Below are 15,210 nucleotides of genomic sequence, written 5' to 3' on the forward strand. Positions count from 1 at the left end.
AAGATATTAAGCTGACAATAAATATGGAAAGGTAAGATAACGGTTATGTCTTGCAAAGTGAATTAAAATATGGTGATAGAAAGAGAAGATATTTCAAATATATCATGGAATGCCATTTATCCAAACTCTCAGGTAATGTTAATCTGAGCAGAGAATCATTTTAAATGAGCAACATATGAGACCATGTGAAGCATATGAAACTTTCTTCTAGCAAAGCAGAGGAAGGAAGGAACTGTCTGGGTCTAGCAGAAGAAGTTTCCAAACTATCTAAAAAAATTCTAGGCTACCAAAGTTAGTCTTCTCTTTCAAATGTTTTCTGATAATTACTGTTCTGTTGACTCCTGTTCATGGAAGATGGAGGAGATGCCATTTTTTTCCCTTTTCCTTTATCATAGGAGTAAAATCTTAATTCTGCCAATTGCCAACCTATTGCTTGTAACATGGGTGGTATTATAATGGCTTAATAACTTAGAAATGTTTGTGGCTGTCTGCAATTATTCAAATTGTTTTTATTTATTTTATTTAGGTATGCAGTCATACCTGGGTATATCTAGTGATCACATTAATGTCTATAGCTGATCAAAACTCTTTTCATTGGAAGGGAGGCTATCGAATGTAAAAACCCACTCTTCTTTTTACAGCTGGTCATTTTCATTTCTCTGATTCACTTATGATGATGATGATCTATAAAAAAGCCTGGGCTTGTTACATTATTATCTAGCTTCTGTAAATAATTATTCAAAACATGTCACATTAAAATCCAGATAAATTACTCTGTTCAATGTGTTATAATCATCTTTTGATTTGTCACAGCTTTATACAATAAAGGTAAACAAGCAATCAGGAAGATAATCTGGTTTTTGTAATCAAGCTACATAAAATGTGCATTACTTATCAGTCACAGATTTTAGCTATGAATCTGAAGGTCTGCATATATTAAGCCTGGAGTGGAAGAATTTAGAAAACTTGTTACTACTGTGGATATCTTACAAAATACAGTTGCTTGAGACCTGAATGTCCTGTGATAATCTTTAAACAAATGTATCCTCCTTCTAAGGAAGACAAGGAAAACTTCCAAAGCAGGGACCTAATCTGGGTTCTGGAGATTCCTTTTCTGGTCCACCAGCTCTTTTTTTCCTTCCTCTTAGCCCCATCCTTCTTCGGTGCACCCTGGATCTTTTCTTTCTTGAAAGGTTCATTATCATTCATTTATATTGCTACTCTCTTATATTTGTACTCTGAAGGCAGCCTAAATCTCCTCCACAAACATTTATTTCTTTACTGAAATTCTATGCCACTTAAACCCTGCATGCTCTGATCATAAAAAAAAAAAAAAAAAAATCTTAAAAATACACAGAAATTCAGAGGTAATCTCAGAACAATAAAAGCACTTCCAACTCAGGGCAGGCTAGAGCCTAGCACTTCCCAAATGTGCTCTTAAACAGCCATGTCTTTACAGCTATGTGAAAGGCATATAGGGAAATGGTGCTCCAAATGGCTGTGGGGAGCTGTTGCATAGAGGTGGGGGTGGGAGCATCACTAAGAAGGCTCAACTCTGTGACCCCTGCAGAGATATTCCCTGGGGGATAAGACCACCAGCAAGCTTCTCTGCTCAATCTTACTGGATAGGCAGATTCACTTAAGAGAAGGTAGTCTCAAATATATTGAGCATGTAAGGCTTTAAAGGTGACAACCAGCACCATTCTTTGCAACTTTCAGCCAGTGCAGCTCCTGAATATAGGTGTTATATAGGCAAACCTCAGCAAACTCATAAATATCTGGGCAGTTGCATGTTGCACCAGTTGCAGTGTGCAAATGTCTTCAGGGGAAGCGCCATAGATAATGTATTGTGAATGTTTGATAGAAGCTTATTTATGTTGTCTAGGAAGCAGAACTGCAAATTGACTCATCAGTGGGATGTGGTGGCAAAAAAGCAGACACAATTTGAGATTGCATAAACAGAGTAGAATGACAACATCATGGACAGAAATAATTCCACTTTATTTTGGATTAATGTAATGCTGGTGGTTTTACCAAAAGATTGACAAGGAAGAATTGGATAGTGGCGTGGACCTCTTTCCCTTAGATGCATGGTACACAGAACATTATATTCCCATGTAATGGTTGAGTATGTAATACAGAATTTGGTGAGCATTTATTTTAGTCCCCAAAGGGTTACCCTTGGGTATACTTTGTTTTGCCCTGTTCTTTGTGGGACACCCATGTGGAGTAGATCTTTCTCATTGTCAGTCAAAAAACCTTGGGAAACAAATACTCCTTAACTTTGACATAGTCTCATCACCACCTAGTATAATTAAATATATTATATAAAATATTCATCACCACCTGGTATAAATAAATATATTGTAACCTGGATGGTTTCATTCTTGGTAGACAAAGCATTCCAAGCAAAAGATAAGGTAGATTTGTCCTTGACAACCTCCAATGAGATGAAACCATAAAAAACAGGTGTCAGTGGTTCAGAGCTTGTATTAAGGTAGCCAGAACCACCATCCCTCCCTTGGGATGGAACTTGATGCAGGCATAATCAGGAGGGTGTTGTACATTTTCTGGCTTTGAAGGAGTCTACCTACTGTCATCTCTTTGGGGTTCTCTGACTGGCAGAAGGGTCATAATACTTTTCTTTGTCTTATCATATTCTTGTATTCTTGAATATTCTTTGATTGCTGTCTTGTGCTATCTTATTATGTTATTTCCTTATACTGCCTTAGAATAAAGCCCTAAATACTCCTACTGGTGTGGTCACTGCTTCCAAATTTAAAAAAAACAAACAAGCAAAAAAACCCAACCTGTGATTCAATCCTATTGACCTGGAAACAGAGCAATACAGTTAACCAGGCTCCACCTTGAATATTAGGACTAGCTCATGGTACTATATATTAAGAAGGATTCAGACAACCTGAAGATTAAGAGAAGGACAACAAAGATCTTGAGGGGATTAGAAATTAAGTCATACAAAGAATTATTAAAGAAAGTGGGAATGTTTAGTTTGAGAAAAGGTGATTGATGGAGGCACCTGTAATTGAACTATTCAAACCCTTCAAAGGATGTCACATAAAAGAACAAGACCTATTCTACATCATTCCACAGAATAAATGGATTTCAGTTACAGGAAAGGGAGAATCTGATTGAATGTTAGAAAATAATATTCTAACAGTAACAGCAGTTCAACAGTAGAACCAGTTTCTAGAGAGCTGGTGGATTTCTCTTGGATATTTCCTGATATTCAAGGAAAGACTAGACAGCCATCTGTCAAGCAAACTTTAATTTGGATTGCTGCAGTGAGTATGGAATGAAACTCAATGACCTAACTGATCTCTTGAAAATCTATGATTTCATTGTTAGAACTATTAGAACTTTTCCTTTCATCCCAGAGAAGATGAAAATTTACTATGGAATGAAATACATTCTATGAACCATATCTTAAAAAAAAAAAAAAAAAGCAAGTGAACTTGCAGTGATTGTTGACCGACTTCATGAACTTTCTTTCTTTCTTTTCTTTTTTCATGACACAGTGTTCATTGAGAATTTCTTCCTCCTTCTTCCAAGAAACTTAGTTTGCACTAATTCCAAAAGTTAATGTAATGAAAATGGTGAAAATCTGATATCTGACTTCCTCAGCCAACTTTGGCCAGAAGCATTCCACATTAAAACGCTAGTAAAATGTATAAGCTGTAAAACACAGGCCAAGAAGTAGACTTTCTTACATTTTCCATGAAGGAAATATGGTGTGAAAGCCTGATAAAAGAGCCCTTTCAACCAAGCATTCAGGTATTTCTGTGATTCATGCCATCCCATATGTTGACTGACAATTCAAGAAGGATGAGCACTTAACACCTCATGAAAATGAGCTATTTCAAACTGGCTCAGCTGGAACAGAATTTAAAATATGTTATTAGTAGTGAGTAGAAAAATTAATTGTTCCTTTACTTTGTCAGTGGGAAAAATCCTTAACTACACAATACAATGGGATCCTCTTCCAATGCTCCTTGGCCAATTGCTGGGGTAGCTACAGAAGATTAAGTTATTTAAATATGTAATGTAATTAAGTTATTTAAATATGTTCCATATTAGGTTGAATGTATGGTTTCGTATTAGTTTGAAAATCTTGGATTTTATTAATATTATTCAAAGGTGCTTTTTTACATTTCTTTTTCTTTCTTTCTTTCTGTTCTAATGTATATAATTTTATATGAAGAACTTATAAAGTATGCAAAAAGTTACACTATTTCAATACCTCCAAAGCTAATATATGGCACTTTTTGTAGAAAGCAATCTGCTTGAGATATTATCTACCCAGATCCTCATACAAATCAAAAAAGGTCATTGGCGAATGCCACTATCCTGTTAATTGTTTTTCTTTATTTCTGAATGCCATTTATTTTTAGAAGAGTCAGTGAAAAAAATATAATATTTAGTAATAGCACTGTGTGTTGTACTAATTATGTGATAAACCTTTAGTTTCTGGTATAGCACAACAGTGTGCCCTAAAATATCTAATAAACTGACCCCATACTCAGCGTTTTCAGTAGGTGGAATCATATTTTGTTTCTCAAAAAAGGTGCTCCTATATGCAATGGTGAAATCTAGGCTGTGCCTTTCTCATTGAATCAACAATAAGGTCATGAGGAAGATGAGTTTAACTTTTTCTGATTTGCAGGTTATTCCCAGGACATCAGAGATGGAGTATTTTCTTTGATGGAGCAAAGCAACATTCAACCTTCCCAAAAGAACTGATACTCCATGTTCTATAAATATGAGGTTAGAGAAAGGCAGGCAGGCAGGCAGGCAGGCAGGCTATTAATGTCCAGCCAGGAGACCCAAATTATCTTTCTTCAACCATCTCTGCAATATGCTGTGAACATGTGCTGAAACTGAGATCTCAGAGAAGCAAGCTGTAAATAACAAGCTGACTTAGGCTGACTATATTGATTTTATTCAGAATTCTTTGAGAATTTCTGTGTTTTCTATATTTATCTTTTCCCAATAAATCCTTTTTTATATATTCAGAGCCTTGGCTTCATTGGTTTAATAAGGAAATTTCTCATTAAAGCCTTCCCCATATGCCATATTGCATGGTTACAACTTCTTCTTGGGTTGACACCAAGAAGTGGGTTGAATTGCTGTATTTCTGAGTTATAGGCAGAAAGATCTAAAGCGCCTTCCTTTCTATTTTTCCTAGCACTGGGCTGAAAGAAAATATCCTTAACAGAACAGTTAAGAACTCCCAAATATGCTATAGGGATCTGAAAGTTTAGCCAGACTGGAGCAGCCTGTTATAAATAACTTTCACTGGGCAAAAAGGAGTTTGCCAGCAATGTTTTAAATCATTCTCTCTCCCAGTTTGTAACATTCTGCAAAGATGTTATTGTTTGGAATGCAAAATTTACTTGGGTAGTTTTCCAATAATTCTACCCTCTTCCATATTTGTTTCTGCCTGTCACAGATATAAATCAATAATTTATTTACAGTCTCAGACCAATAAAACAGATACAGAGTTTAAAACACAAAAACACCAATAAAACTCAAATTTAAAATTTAAAAAACAGAGGAAAAGAAAAGAAAAAAAGAAAAGAAAAGAAAAGCTTGAGAAATTGATAACAAGAAAAGGATTTTACCTAGCTTCTGCAAGCCATAGCTATTGCAAGAAACTTGGCAGCCTTTGTAGTGATGTCCATGTTAGGTCTTTCAAAAGGAGGATTGTAATTTCTTCATCAGAAGGAGAACTAAACTTTCTGATAATTGGATTTATAAGTGCCAGACACCATGAGTGCTACAATAGGCAGTGTAGCAATAGTGTTACTGTACTGACTCTACCTCTGTATCTAAGCAGAAACATATACAATTTTTGTATGGGAGACTAGTAGATTTGCCCATAGTCTCCATAATAGTGCATCAATTTGAGCCAAGACAAAAAGTCTCCTATATGAGATATTCAGGATGCTATAGGAGCTAGGAATTGTCCATGGAGAACCTGCAATTACACTGTAATAGGGATGGACAATTTTTAGATTTTTGTAAATCTAAATCCCAAATCCCCCATTTGAGTTCAATTAAGGCTTTGTCTGGGTCAAGAAACAATATTGCCTGGAGTGAGATGCTACAATAGGTTAGATTGGAATCAATTTGCCTCCTCAGGGATGAGAAAACCTAACTGGTAGAGTGAGGTGAACCAGAGACTCACCCCAAAGGATTTGTTTCAGCCAAAATCTGAGATGGCAAATTCTTAGGCAGGCTGCAGAAGAAATGCAGCCAAGCTCTAGCAGAGCAAGGGCATTTGAAGTTGAGCATGGGACATGGAGTATGGCTTTCAGAAAGTTAGACTGAATGGCTTTGGATAGGGGCATCCTTATATACAGAGAATGTGCACCATATAACAGCAAACCCAAGACCTTTGCAGTTTTATTGCTTCAGGGACAATTATTGCCATGATCACTTGCATATTTTAAGATCATGTTAGAAACTCTTTGAGCTCTAATAGAAAGCTCACTCAGTTGGTTGTTCCAGTAGGTAGAAGGTTGAACATTGATGCATAGGTACTTGAAGTCCTTTACCTGATTAATTGGTCCTGAGTTAATTGTCCATTTAACATAGGGTTAGGGCCCATTCTAGAGAAAACTGAAACCTTAGTTTTTGAGTAGTTATTTCAATAAATTCTCTAGAACAATAGGACACTAAAGCAGCTAGGCATCTATGAAGATCCACTTGGGTTATGGATAAGATGGCTGCATCATCTTCTTAACAAGAAGATTGAAATAGCAAGCATTGGAGGTAGAATTCTGGTTTAGAAAGAGCTGGAATGATGTCATTTCTATAGCAGTTAAACAGTAATGGGGCAAGGATATAGCCCTGTTTGACTGCTTTGAGGATAGGGATGGGGATAGTTAAATTGCCATTATAATTGCCTCTAATCTATGTTGTAGTATTTTGATGTAGCAAAATGATCATTTTAAGACGGTGACGATCAATAGATGTTGCAGATACCATAAAATGTTGGGAGAAATTGATGAAAGGCCTATTTGGAAACAATGGAAAGGCATGTTACTACTTTAACTATATCTATCAAAACATGGCAAATAAATTAATGCCCCCTTAGACAAATTGTTTTCAATTTACAATAGGCAGATTCATTTTCTGGAAGTCCACTGGGACTTCTTTGACTGGTGGCTGTGGTTTGATCAACTCCTTCTTCAACCTGAACACCATGTTGAAATACTGATTCAATTCTGGAGGCATTCCTGACATCTCTCAGTTATTATTGCTTGGATATAGGCCAATTTATTTGCTATTGGAGAAGCTTGTGCATTGGGCCCCAACTGAGCTTCTCCCTTGCCCATCCTGTGTTCCTAAGTTGGCTGCTGCTAGAGAACAAGCCCTGACTTGAGTATCCAAGATGTAATTATACCTGATGGTGCAAGATACATAAAACATCAGATGAAGTATATAGCCACCAGGCAAACTGTGTGTATGTGGGTACCCATTCTTGTTATTATAGAAACAGCTGTATCAGCTTATTGTGGTGTTCTTGTTTTTAACACACAATGAACTTGGTTATTCTGTGTCTTTCGTTCATTTGTACCTGAGTATTTATGGTACGTTTGACCAAAGACTCCTTTGAGGTTAATGGCTTAAAACAATAAAATAAAAATAAATCTCAAGCAGGTGAAATGTTGATACAATAGAACTTCTTTTACACTGAAACTAATCAACCTTTTTCTAAATAGCATATCGTACAACATATTGGAATGAGTCAATGAGTCAAAGGTTTCTTGCTTGGTCAACAGTTGTAGCTTTTAGTGCCACTTGGTTCCTCTAAATGTAATTAATTGCCAGCTGTAATAACATTCAACTTTTGGAACTGATGCTCCCCTAAAACTACCCTGCATTTCATTAATATGGCAAACTACCAATATTTTTGCTGTCAAGAAACATGGATACATTTATAAAACCATCAGGCCAATAATAAGTGGATTGGGTAATAATTATATCAACCCCTAAATTTCAGTTTGAAGGATTGATTGACAGAAATAGGCCAAGATTGTTGCCTATCAGAAATCACAGGTTCCCTAGCAAAATCAAAATTTTACTTTAGACTTCACTGTAAGAAAATACAGTATTCCCAAATTATTCCTCTTTCTTACGTTTTGCTAGGCTCCGTAGATGTGATTAAGGTGGGTTAGGGTTGTTATAGGGTTAGGGTTCAGGCTTTTTTAGATTACCTTGCAACTTTTCCTTCTCCTTCCCTTAAAGAAGATATGGTACAAAAAATGGAATAAACTGGCCTATAATGGTTAGATTGGTAAGGATTCAGGAGATGGTTTTGTTAGTAGCCATTTGCAAGCTCCTTTATTAGAGACCAATCAGTTTGACAGTTCAGAGGAAGAAGATAAAAAAGAAACTTTGTCCTAAAGTATGTTGAGAATATATTGGTCAAATGCTGGGAAATAGTTCAGTTGCTGGAATTCTTGTAACCCCATCTCTTGCTAGAGAGACTCTGTGAGAATCAGGCTTGGAAAACAAATTTTCATTTAGACAGAGACCAAGGGTCTATTAATTCTAGCAACTCCTTTCCTCCTCTATATGCGACACAATCTTCTTTTGAATCCTTAGACATTGACCATTACAGGGCCATAGCTATATTAACCTAGAAAGATTAATAACTAACCAAGTGTGGTAAAAGCAGACTGGATTTCATTGTAGACCTCTACATTTCAAGGGAGAAGTGCTACACTTTTAGATTATATCGCAACTTTTTCTTTTCGTACTCTTAAAAAAAAATACTTCTGACACTGTCTGTCTTATATGGGAGACTTCATATTGGGTCAGAATATCAAAACAGTCAATTAACTTTGTTGAAGATATAAATAATTAAGGATTTTACTCAGTTTGCAGTCCAAAGCCAACTGAACTAATTGGTAACTCCAGGATTAAAATCTGCATCATAACAAAAAATGTCCAAATTTTGCAATATAGCTTTTATCTCATAAGATGTAACAAAATATATATAAAAATTGCTGATAAGTACAGGAAAGAGACAAAACAGATTTATGAATAAAGTTGTATAAATCTGACATTGATCAGAAATACATTGTTCTATCTGTTCCTAGCTAAGAAAGAACTTGGCTGTCACCCCATCTACATAAACTTAAATGTCAAAGCCCAAGAGTAACTTCTCTTCTATATTTCTTCAGACTGGTTGACTCTGATAAGCATTACTTATAAAGTTGCCTCAAGCGTTCTCTACTTATTTTCTGTTTCTGCCTCCAAGCTATTCTAGATCAGGTAACTTTATCAAATCAGCCATATTATTATTTGGTTGTTACTCCAAAATGAAATAGTCGTGATGGAATGTCTAGCAGGCACTAGGAACATGGGAGAAGAAACAGAAAGGTTGCAGAAGAGACACCTTAGCCCAGGGGAAGGGGGAGCAGGGTCTGAGACTCTGAGTAATTCTGCCTTAATTAGGCTAGGTATAAGTTGATCTGAATAATCTTTTTAGTAGGATTTCCAGATTCTGTTACTGTCAGCCTTGCAAGCTAGTCAAGACAAAAAGCATGCCCAGATGAACTAATTCTATTCTATTGTAAGGTTACATTAACAAAATCTTTAAAAGTCAGAAAGTACATTTCTCCCCTCATTGCCTTTATAGCCCAAGAAACTAGGAAAGGCCCCTTCTGAGATGTTTGCCATTTCCACATTCCTTCTATGTGCTCAACTGCCTCTTATCTGACCATTCTCCTGATTGTGGCTCTTTCCTCTGTTTCCCAAGGTCATTCCCACATACCATTACAGTTACATCACCCTAGTAACAATAATTATTTTCCCAGAAATCCAATGGTTTTTGCTTTCTGACTTTGCAAGCTTTGTTGCAAAGGACAGAGGGAATGACCTTGAAGGACAGGAGGAAGAACAGCTACCAAGGCAATGGTCAGATGAAAGGAGCCTGAGCCAGGGCAAGAATGTAATGGGAGTAAATGTCTCAGACAACCCCTTCCCTAGTTCACATGAAGATAAAGGGGGAGGGGAAACACATCCAGTCTTGCAACATTCTGTTACGATAGCTATTGCTATAGCTTTACAAGAAAAGTAATACTGACCCTCATGGCAGTGGTTTCCTCATCTAGGTGTATCTTAAAAGGGCTGACATTTTCAAGGCTTGACAGTAGCAGAAAAAAGATGCTTTCACTAGCCATTTAGATAAAATATCCTTTCAATGCAGCCTGGCTCTTCCTGAAGACACATCCATATACTTTTCTTGACCACAATATGAAAGTAGTTTATCATTGCCTTCTTCTGAGATGTTTTTCACTTTCCCAACTTAAACTCTCACCCTGGATTTTCCTAAGGGTCTCCCATCAAATTTCTAACATGTCTGATCCTGCTTAGCTTTTTTCAAGATCATACCATCCCCAAATATTCCTATTCAGTGATGAACAATGTAGAGGTATAGTATGCATACTAAGGGAAAGGGTTAGATTGGGTTGCTGTTCCAAAACATCACACTGTGAAAGAGGAGGAAAAGTATACCTTTAAAACTATCTCCACCCCATCTTTTGTTGGCTTTGTGAGGAAGAGGATCTAGATTACTGTATTCTGGCCAGAGCCCTGTTGCCTAACACCTTCCACACACTGTTTTTCTTGTCCAATTTCACTATCTCTGTGGAATCAATGATTTATCATGCTGTGAGGATCACACCAACATTAGGATTCTTCAGAAACATCAACTTGTCCTAAATGCAGCTACTAAAATGCTAATGGCAACTGGCTAGAGAGAAATTTATACTACTTATTCTCAAGAAGATGCTCTAGATTTCCATTAGTTTCTGGGCATAATTCCATCTATTTCAACTGTCTCCATAAAGATGGATGTTTGATGGATAAGGCCAGTGTTGCTTCAAAACAAACAGGACAGAACTACTGAAACTCTAAAGTTGCTACACTGGATCTTAGCCAAAAGTCCAAGAAGCTATAGAATTTTCTGCCAGTAGTTGTGGTAATGGCAACCAGTTTGGTTGGTTTGAAAGGGAGCTAGTCAGATTGCTGGGAAGGTCAGGTTATCCATGGTGACTAATGTTGATAGCTGTTTATTGCTTCCTGAATCAATGGTAGTATGCCTGTAATTTCTGGGATGTGGAAGGGGGATGCATCAACCATAAGCCCTCATCACCACTTAGATTATTGTAACATGCTCTACTTTGGCTGCCTCTGAAGACCACTCAAGTTTCAATTAGTCCACAATTTAGCATCCTAGTGTTAGCTGGTATCTACCACCATAAGCATATTAAACCTGCTCCAGATCTTGCACAGGCTTCCCGGCACTTTCCAAGTGCAATTCCAAGTGCTGGTCATTATTTATGAAGCCCTAACTTGCTTGGCACCAAGATACTGTACTTGCAAGACCACTTTCCTCGACTGGAATCAACCTGCTGAAGCCCTTCATCCTGGGAAAAACTCCCAGATCTCCCATTTCCATGAGACAAAAGAGGAAGAGGCTCATAGGTATTGGTTTTGAGTAGCAACACTTCCACAATAAAATAACCTCCCCTTAGAAGTTGGCTCCCACTGTTTGGCCTTCCAGAAACCTTTGAAGATTGAGTTCTTCTACAGGGTCTAAAGTGAGTAATTGGATGCTTGGTTTGATTGACTGTACTGAGGTTTATGGTTTTATGCTATTTGATATAACCTCAAATGTTCCTTTCCCAAACTGGAATACCTGTGGGGGGTTTTTTCTTCCTATGAAAGTTATCTGAAGAAATTGTAAATTTCAAGAAGATAGCAGATGCTCAGTTGGGCTATATGTAACCTTATAATCTAGTCTTGGCTGTTTCAGGTATGTATGCATCCTCCTGGTATTGATGAATGCTTAGCACCTAGAGAAAAAAAATATTTTTAAAAGCATATGGATGAGATTTTAGAAAAATTCCAGAATATAAAAAGTACTCCTTTAACTGCTGAGGTTTTCAAACGATGTGTCTTTGAACAAAATGATAGATACTTGCAGAAATGAATCTTAGCTAAAGGATTGATGAATGCTTCCTGAATCTTAAAGACTTTCTACTTCTGTTTGAGCATTGTCAAAGCTGCAGAATATATACTTCATAGAAAGGAACACTGCCTTGCAAGTATGGAACCCCTAAAAGAAGAAATAAATAAAATGAACATATTTAAAGTGCTAATTTATAAGGCTGTGCAAAGCTTCAAGGGTAAATGTTCTTGTGAAACTGCTTTGTGAATATCCACCTGCCTCCTGGTCCAATTCTCTAAGCAAAGCAAAGATTTGTGTTACAATGGGTTGCTCCAAGACCTCATCCACCAATTCCAGTAGCTAGAAAAGGCTTCTGTGCACAAACTGTATGTCTACAGACACCTCTTCATTTGGCTGCACAAGGCCTCAGAGCAAGATGAAGCAAAGTGGTATGGCAGGAGGCTATGTTGCTTTGTGATGCAGCTTCAAAAGGATGCTTTGTATAAACTTTGTCAGAGGAAAGCTCCTTTCTGCAAATTGTTTCACCTTCATGCCTTGACAAGGTGAAACATCACCTCTGTGGTGGAAAATGCTTCACTAAATGAAAAGCAGCCATCTCACATAAAAACATAGGTTGGCTTAGCCAGACAAGACAAAAAAACAAAGCCAGACAAAATGCTTTTAGATGGCTTTTAGCTGTTGCTGAACACTTCCTTAGGAGAATGAAATTCTTTCCTAGGGATTCACACTTAAATGATCATTTGACATTGTTTCAGATGGAACAGAATTTTAGACTACCAGGAAAAGTTTGACGTTGGCCATCTCTGCTTGGAAGCACTTCATCTCTCCCCAGCCTCTATCTCTGTAACTCACCAAGAGCAGGGATGCACTTCTGTACCAGTCATAGTTGGCATTGGGAAAGCTCACGTAGTAGGCTTGTCCTCTTTTCCTCCAAACTCGTTATATCAAATGATACAAGTATCGTTATTTGTATTCTCTCTTATTGTTAGATCAAACTATACAAATATCATTATTATTTGTATTCTCCAGAGAAGCTAGTCTATAAAGTGCCTCATTTCACCAAATTCTGTGCATAGATTTTAAGCAACATTCCTGGAAAGCCAGTTTGTGTCCTTGTTGGTTTTAAATATTATATTGTGATGGGGTTATTTGAGACAAAATGTGCTGTAAAAGTGTCCAAATATGAATAGGTGGGTTTTATACAAAGGGAATAGAAGTTCCCAAGGAATGATGATACCCATTCATGATTGCTGGGAAATTAACTGTGGTCTCCATAATATAAATCAGATTAGGTCAGATAATCTAATCTATCATCACAAAAGTTCTGTGGTGAGACACTTTAGGTAATAAGGTGAACAGAATGGTTAAAGATCAGATCGTTTTCAAATCTCAAGATTTCTATACCCTTCAAAAGCTATGGTTGAGAAACTAATGGTGATCACTCTGAACTGAGGACAGATCTGTGAATTATTGAACATTATTACTCATTCCCCCACCATAGTGTTATAGCTAAAATATTTTTTCTTTTTTCTTTTTGACAATATTGTTGTGACATCACTCTTTGTAATACCAGAGGGATCCAGACAAATAGACTGGGAATGACCTTATGGAGGCCCAGAATCAGTATGGAGTTGGTTTAAATGTATATCGTTTTCCCCAGGTAAATAAAAATCTCTTTCACTTCATGCTTCTTCCAAACCTGATACATCCCCTTAAAATAAACAGCATAAAGCAGAAAGGCTTATTACAAAAATAATCTTTTGACTTCAATATTCTTATAGGTGTTTCTCCTGAGTAAAAATCTCCATTATCACTTTGAAGTTTGTTCTTCAGGGATATTGGTGGCAACTCAACGACCTAGCAGCTACATTTATGAACTGTATTGTGTTGGGGGGGAGGGGAAGAATGGGAATATTATTCTGATGCTTCTGTTGTAATATACTGGGCTAGAAAGTGACTCTGCTACAGTTCCTCTGCTTTGCTACATCAAAAGAACATGATGATGGATGGGGTGAAATTGTGGCCCTCACAATTTTCTTTTGTAGTGATTTAGTGGTAGTGTTCACTTCGATCTAAGAAAAGAATCACATCAGCCTTTGGATTGCTTCCTAAGCTTCAGTGAATAAAATTAAAATTTACAACACAATGCATCCATTCACTTCTTTAAGTAACTCAATCTTTCTCAACATTATACTGTATCATAAATGTCCCCAAGGCCTAGCTCTGAAAAACGAGTAATTGCAAACCAGGACTATTAGCTCAATGTTGCATACAGAAAGCGAGAGGTCCTTTAAAAGGAACAGCACATGGTTACAATACCACTAACAATAAATGACACTCAGAAGCAACAATCATAGGCTCTTGTGACAAGGTGCAGCCATGTGGTAAGATCATTTTAAGTTTCAGAGATAATTGCTCATGACAAATGTTGGCAAAAAGGCAGCTGGCCAAACAATGCAGTCCCTTAAGATTGAACTTTTAGAATACCTCCATGTGTGTTTTATTAAATGCTTGATATCTGAGAGGAGTTGTTGTTCATCTACAGGAACTATAAAGATGGTGTCATATGATGGTTTTCCCTGCAGAGGAGAAAAGGGAAGATATAGTTCTTGTTGTATTTTCCTGCCATACTATGCATCCCTTTTGTTATCCATCTAAAACATCTAGATAAGATGGTGCACCAGTTAACATAGTGACTATCTGGACTATCTGTTGACTCTGGATGAAAATGTCAGTACATCTCCTCATAATAACAGGAGTACTTCTCCTCATAATAATAGAGTCTATCCTTGGCTGTGGAAATTATCTAACACAAATTAAATTGCGGGAAAGCACTCTGATCAGTCTGCCCCAAGCAACAACAAGGACAAGAAATCCTTAAGGTGTGTTCAGCTTGAAGTGGGGCTCCAACATTTGAATATTTAAAATTGCAACTGATTTGTATTTAACACGAACATGGAACTTCTGCATACAACTAAATGATAATTTGGCTTGGAAAGAGGAGATATGAGGCCAGAATTATAATAGAGGACTACACATGAAGGATGTCTCTGAACACCACAGATGTTTCTGTGATGTCTTGGCTGAACCAGTTTCAGATCCATTCCAGGGAAGTTAAAAGAAAGGGAAAGGGTTTAATTTTTGCAGTTACCAACACTCCAAATCATTCACTTCTGGAGTTTCTGTGATATCTTTATGGCCCA

The sequence above is a fragment of the Python bivittatus genome, unplaced genomic scaffold (assembly GCF_059951505.1).
Source record: "Python bivittatus isolate LINGU-HERP-01145 unplaced genomic scaffold, Pbiv_v1 ctg000330_np1212, whole genome shotgun sequence".
NCBI classification, from domain to species: Eukaryota; Metazoa; Chordata; class Lepidosauria; order Squamata; family Pythonidae; genus Python; species Python bivittatus.